Here is a 7179-nt window from a genome sequence, read left to right on the forward strand (position 1 = left end):
CTAGTCCTCCCCAAGAATCCGCCAGTTAGCCCAGAAGCATCTAGGCTGGAAGTAGGCAATCCATCCATGTATGTAGCCTTTAAGACCCCATCAAATTCCCTAACAACGCTCCCACCCTAAGTCAGACACCTCTCTGGAGGCACCAGAACTGCCTGATTTGTTTTTGTCCGGGCTCTGAGGAGTCACTTGTCTCGGGATTCCTTCACCTAGTGTCCGGGCCTAGGGTTTTGGTGAATGGGGAGTCAAGGCTGGTTGTTCCCAGTGGAAGGGTCTGGCCCTTGGTAAAGCCAGAGGCAGGGTGGTTCTGCATTATTAGAGCAGTGATCCCCTTGGGTGGGAGCCCCTGGTTCTGACAAGGGAACTGCCATGCTCGAGCTTGTACATTGCCCAGATGAGGAACTAAAATACTCAGGAGAGGCACTGCTCTGAATCTCTCTCTCTCTCTCTCTCTCTCTCTCTCTCTCTCTCTCTCTCTCTCTCTCTCTCTTATCTCTCTCTCTCTCTCTCTGTGTGTGTGTGTGTGTGTGTGTATGAGAGAGAGAGAGAGAGAGAGAGGGAGGGAAGGAGGGAGGGAGGGAGATATCGATCATCTTTCTCCTCGTACAGCCTGACTGTGCTCAGATCAGTGATCAGTTGGCAAATTGCAGGTGCTGCATGGTGAGTCTTTTGTGACCGGTTTAGATGTGTGTGTGTGTGTGTGTGTGTGTGTGTGTGTGTGTGTGTGTGTGTGTGTGTGTGTGTGTTTGTGTGCGTGTGTGTGTGTTTGTGTGTGTTGGGAGATTAGGAGATGAGAAAAATGAAAGTATATTTAAGTCATCATGTCTAAAAAGAGCAAAAGCAGTTTATTTGTGTGTATGTGTGTATTTGTTGTTCTTTTTTCATAATGCCCAGTATGAGCTCAGCCACAATTTTTGTTTTCTCCTTCACCATTTCATGGCTCCTTTGGGGAAGGTTTCAGTATATGTTCCTTTCCACCTCTTTCCACCTCCCTCTTCCACTTTCTTGCAGCCACAGTAGCTGCTGGACCTGCATGGACTCCCTAGGAGGCCTGTGTGAACCACAGAACAGAGTGGACACCTGTCCTGTCTTCAGCCAGAAGTCTCGTGAGGCCAGTGTGACCACAGCCACACTCTTCCAGCCAGACACTCTGCTCTCATGTGTATAGTTGGAGCTAATTCAAGGGTTGGGAATGTGCCTGCCAAACATAATTAAGGAATGAGATGGGTGGGAGTAGGGCAAGGGCTGTGAAGCTAGGAGTGTCTGGGGAGTGGTGAACGGTGTAACAAGGCAGATGGTTCACCACAACCAAGGATGAGAGGAGAACCTTACCCACGACATTGACGGTGTCTATGGGCATCTGGGCAGAGGGCTCTGGGCCCCCTCTGGTGGCGTGGATTCCCTCCTGGGGCAGTGCATCCATGTGTAGTCCTCCCTAGAGTCCTGCAGTCTCCAATTTGTGTCCCACCTGGGCCGTTTCCAGCTGGACAGTGGTAGGCAAGTTTCCCCTCCTGGAGCCTGTTCGGTATCATACCGTGGCAGTTAGCTAGAGCTCTCTGATTGCCAGTTTCTATAACCTGCTGTAGGCTGTCTGGAAGGAAAAGGGGACCACTGATTTTGGAACCCTTTAAATTTGATTGGGACAAGTGATATGCCACCTTTTCCAGGTTTTTTTTTTCTTGAAGCTGGCAATTTCCACTAATGCCTGGGTTCATGGGTCAAATTACATGAACCAATTCAGCGGTCAGACAGTGAAGTTCAAAGTGGCACACACAGAGTTCCCAAGCCAGATGGTCTCCTGCTATGAATGTCGTGCCTTGACTGCCTTTCTCTGGCAGGTGCTGATTCTTCTACAGCTCTCTCTAGGGTGACCACCACAGTCAAGGATGTCATGGGGAGCAGAGAGTGACCTCACCATCCCCAGCCTGCCAGCTGTGAGCAGAGATGATTTTCAGCACCTGCAATGGACTGTGGGAGATTTAGAGATCCGGGATGCCTCGAGAATCCTTTCTCTGTAACATGAAACTTGGGGCCAGATATAGTGGACCATCCTGTCTGGCCCCACGGAGAGGAAAGGAGGCCACTTGAGCCAGGGGTTCAGCTCACGGCAACCTCATTCACACCTGAGGGGGCATGGAGTGCCACAGAGTTGGTCCGCCACTGGACAGAGATCTTTGAGAAGATAGGCATCCCAGTGGCCCCAGAATCCAACGAGCACATCGTGGCTCACATCCTGGGAGCCAAAACAGTTAAGTGTGGTGGCATCAGGAGGGTGGGAAGAGGGACGAGGGAGAACTGTGGGAGAGCTACATCAGGCTTTGCCTCCCCCCGCCCTGCCCCAGGATACTTACATGAATTGAATGGGACTTTTCTATAATATTGTAATAGACAGATGCTCATTTAGTAATCCAACAAAGAGTTACAGTATGTGCCATGCTCAAGGAGGTAAGGGAGTGGGGGTCATAGATGATGAAAGGTTCTGGTGCTGGTTCCACAGCACATGAAGAAACCTTGGTTTGAACTGGATGCTGGGGATTCATGCCTGTCATCCTAGCTACTTAGGAGGCTGAGATGGGAGGATCAAGGCTTAAGGCCCAGACAGGAAAGACTATAAGACTCTTATCTCCAACTAACAACCAAAAAGAAAATGCCAGAAATGGATGTGTACCTCAAGCTGTAGACTGGTCACCTTGAGTAAAAAGGCTCAAGGACAGCACCCGGGCTCTGAATTCAAGGCCAGGAGTGAGACAAAGGAAGGAAACAGAGAGAGAGGAAGGAAGGATGAAGGGGAAAAAAGAGGAAAGGAAGGAAGAAGGGAGCATGCGAGCCTTGGTTTGGAGTCCCTGGATCAAGAAAGCCAACCACTCACAATCTCTGTGGGTAACATTTCAGAGCCTAAAGTCAGTATGTAGGATTAAGCCACTGACCCTTCAGCAACTTCATGACATCCAGGAGCTGTGTGGTCACCAACTGCAGGGGGAAGCAGCCTCAGGAAGGACCTAGGGCTCAGGGGGGGTCACCAGGTTTCAATTATCCCAGCCCCAGCAAGTTTATTTCCTGGACAGATAATAAGAAATTGTCTAAGGGCTAGGGAGGTGTTGGGATGAGGGAAGAGGTAGGAAGATCCAAGGTCAGGTGTTTCAGGACATTGGAGCCATGACCTTTCCTGACACTATAGACCACCAGTTATAGAGTCTTTGACCCAGCCACACTTCTATTAAGAGTCCTGGAACCTTGGGTTCACCATTGACTGCCTGGCTGTTGTCCACTGCAGGATGCCTGTGCAGTACATCCTTGGGGACCGGGACTTTCGTTGGCTCAATCAGAAGATGACACTCCCGGTGTTTATTCCGCCAACATAGACAGAGGTAAGTGGGCCACTGGCACAGGACAGTCAGGGAATGAGGAAGGAGTGGAGACCTGAGTTACTTCGAGACTTCCTGTAGAGGGCACTAGGACCACGTGACTGCCATTCTCAGAGGCAGAGGTGGGTCTCTTTGCTGGCTCAACCTTTAGTCTACATGGCAGATCTGGGATTCAGAAAGGGCTGACTGAAGGTGGGGCAGGCTTGGATAGAGGCTGGTGGGAAAACAAGAGGCACTGGGCTCTGAGCAGGGTTGTTTCTTTGAGGATACTTACAACCTAGGAACATTCCTGGGATGGACCAGCACTTTTCTTCCAGAGAGAGAGGGACCTAGAGCCCCTCCAGTTGGAGTCCCTGGCAGAGAAATCCTTTCATATTCACATCCTGTGGTTGGATAACTGCAACTCACCTTGCTGCCCAGTGTCAATGCAGGAGAATGAGAGATCCTGAGTCTTTGATAAGGTCAGGGGATCCTCAGTATGAGATTGTACTTCAACATCCTAAGTTGGTGCATGGTCAGTCCCATCTAAGACTGCCATGATGTAGGACATAGAATCTAGAGAATCAGAGCCGGATGGGGTCTGTTCTGGGAGTCCTGAGTATTATGTGTGAACTTTGAGCTCCCGTGTACCAACCTGCTTCCCTTTTTGGGTGGGTCTTTGCTAGAAAAAGCTTGAAACTAAGGACTGGGTTTTATCCCTTGTCTTTGATGATCAAAGCTAGTCCTCTACCATTTGAGCCAAAGCTTCACTTCCAACATTTTTGGGTGTTTAATTGTAGAAAAAAAGTTCTAATGGACTTTGTGCCATGGGTGGAATCCAACTGTAGTCTTCAGATATCAGTCTCCTGAGGGGATAGGATGAAAAGGATGGAAAATTATCTTTGGCCAGGTGCCAGTAGCTCATGGCTGCCATCCTAGGTACTTAGAAGCTGAGATCTGAGCATCATGGTTCAAAGCTATCATGGGCAGGAAAGACCCTGAGATTCTTATCTCCAACGGACCACTTGAAAACTGGAAGTGGTGCTGTGGCTCAAGTAGTAGAGTGCTTGCCTTGAGCTGAAGAACTCAAGGACAGCACCCAGGCCCAGAATTCAAGCCCCACAACTGAAAAAAGAAAGAAAGCAAAATGGTGGAGGTGTGTGTGTGGGAGAGGCTTTGTTTGGGAGACCATCTGCTGGCTTCAATGTATAGACATTTTTAAGAACTCCCCGTTTGCCCCAGTTTGAAGCCAGAGCTTCAAGAGGACTTGGACTGTGGCAGGCAGGGAGTGGGCAAATGGGTGCAGGGGTGGGATTATTATGTCTGTATTCTCTCCATTGAAGGACGGATTTGGATGCTGGGTGACAAAGTCTGAAGTGAAGGGTTGAAAGAAGATTGTGGCCTGACGAGGTGAAGCCGGAAGCCGCTGGTGGCTCACAACTGTCATCCTAGCTACTTAGAAGGCTGAAATGTGAAGACCATGGTTCCAAGCCAGCTTGGGCAGAAAAGTCTGTGAGACTTGATGTCCAATGGACCACCAGAGAACAGGATTTGGTGCTGTGGCTCAAGTGGGATATTGCTCACCTTCAGCTGAAGGGCTGAGGGACAGCACCCTGGTGCAGAGTTCAAACCCCATGACCAACTACAAAAAAAGAGGGGGCTAAGTTTTCCACATAGCAGTATGTACATTAAGAACTGCCATGTTGGACTATGATACATTCCAGATATGTGAGAGGCTTACTGGTTTTTCTATAGTAGGTCTGATGTCGGTAGTGCCACCTTCTTGAGGGTAGGATGTGATCCTAATTGAGACAGTTCATGGGTCTGTACTCAGGGACTGCCAAAGCCTTGGGCTGTCCGTGTGTGTGTGTGTGTGTGTGTGTGTGTGTGTGTGTGTGTGTGTGTGTGTGTGTGTGTGTGTGCATGTGTGTGTGTTTCTGTGTCTGTGTCTATGTCTGTGTGTGTGTGTTTGGAGTTAGAGGATCTGGGCCTTGAACTCAGGGTCTAGGTGCTGTTCCTGAGCTTCTGTGATCAAAGCTTTTGCTCTGACACTTGAGCCATAGCTCCACCTCTAGATTTTTGGTGGTTCACTGTAGATAAGAGCCTCACAGTCTTTCCAGAATGGGCTGGCTTTGAACTGTGATCTTCAAACATCAGCCTCCTGAGTAGCATGGAAGACAAACATGAACCACCCCTGCAGGTTGTGTGTGTGTGTGTGTGTGTGTGTGTGTGTGTGTGTGTGTGTGTGTGTGTGTGTATGTGAGTGTGGAAGTGGGCTGTAACAAGGAGCAGTGGACCCTTTGGTAACTTCTGCGTGCTTTCTGTGGTGGGTACATGGACTTTGTGGCTGAGGTCTGGGGACCTGAAAGGGTGAGATGCTTGATGGGGATTCAGCACTGCTAAATTATAAGACCAAGGGATTTGTATGTCCTGGAGCTGTCTACTTCCTTGGGCCTGGTTGGTGGCAGAAGGAGCTTAGGAGGACCTGGGGGTGGAGCCCACAGGAGGTGGCTCCCCAGGGGGACAAAGAGCATGGCCAGCACTTAGTAAGGATGAGAGCCCTGTTAATATGGAGCACACTTTCATGGTTCAGACTTTGGGTCTTATCATGATGTCTGATGGGTGAGGCCAACCCTATTTTAAATGTTGAGCTGTGATCTTCAGATCTTAGCCTCCTGAGTAGCTAGGATTATTGGCATGAGCCTCTGGCACCAGGGCTTCTGATTCTTTTTGGTATATTAGGGTTTGAATTCAAGGCTTTAGACTTGCTAGTCAGGTCTTCTAACATGCGAGCCAAGACTTTCTGTCTTGGGCATTTCTGAGATAGAGTCTCAATATATGCTCAGGCTGGTCTGCATCGGGATTCCTCACTGTTACCTTTCTGGCCAGACCCTGGTTATAAGAAAATGAATTCACTCTATGTCTATATCGCTTTGCTGGGGTGTCATTTCGAGGAGTGGGGGCAGTGTGAAGAGGAAAGACCCCAGAACTGCCACCTCCTGGGGGACATTTGTTCTTGTGACAGAGCCAAGTCATTGCTGTGTATGACGAGGAAGCCACCATCAGACTGACCTGGAACAATGCTCAAAGGTATGTAGGCTGTTGAAGTATCAAACCCACCCATGTCTGCTTCCCACTCACAAGGGGGTGCAGTGCAGGTGGTCCAGCACTTGCCCTAGGGGATTATAAGTGGATGGTGGTGGTCAGGTGTCGGTGGTTCCTGCACATCATCCTGGCTATTGGGGAGGCTGAGGTCTGATGGACGTGACTCAAAGCCAGCCAGGACAGGAGCGTCTGTGAGATTCTTATCTCCTATAAAGCAACAACCACCCCACAACACACACAAATCCAGATGTGGTGCTGTGGCTCAAGTGGTAGAGCCTCATCCTTGAGTAAAAGAAGCTCAGGGATGACAATCAGGCCCTGAATCCAAGCCCTAGGACTCACAAAAAATAATGAAATAAATGAAGAATGGGCGTCTGTTACCTTACTACCAAAAAGGATGGATTCAGTCTTCTCTCTGGTACTTGTATCCAAAGATAATGGGCTTCTCTTGATGTTCCTCTAAACTTCTCCTTCTCTCCATTATCTTTCCAGGCTTCAGTTGAAGGATAGAATTCAGATCATTCCACTCAATGTGACCTTGTGTACCCTCCCCTGCCCGCCTTCCTTGGGGTGGGGAGCCTGGTTGTACTCACCACAGGGAGGATAAGGAACCAGAGAGATAGAGTAGGTATCCCCAAAACTTACACACACACACACACACACACACACACACACACACACACACACACACATACTCACCCAGGCCAATTCAGACTAGCTTTTCCAAAGACAC

General features: G+C 49.3%; 1 long non-coding RNA gene across 1 annotated transcript; it reads left to right on the plus strand.

Annotated features, from left to right (window-relative positions):
* The first annotated feature begins 1412 nt into the window (after nt 1-1412).
* On the plus strand, nt 1413-6338 carry LOC138833320 (uncharacterized). Its single transcript, XR_011373861.1, has 3 exons — nt 1413-2245; nt 3272-3365; nt 4685-6338. It is a non-coding gene; the product is annotated as an uncharacterized lncRNA (long non-coding RNA).
* The last annotated feature ends 841 nt before the right edge of the window (nt 6339-7179 follow it).

The sequence above is a fragment of the Dipodomys merriami genome, unplaced genomic scaffold (genome assembly GCF_024711535.1).
Source record: "Dipodomys merriami isolate MVZ:Mamm:240054 unplaced genomic scaffold, mDipMer1.0.p SCAF_2034, whole genome shotgun sequence".
Classification (NCBI taxonomy): domain Eukaryota; kingdom Metazoa; phylum Chordata; class Mammalia; order Rodentia; family Heteromyidae; genus Dipodomys; species Dipodomys merriami.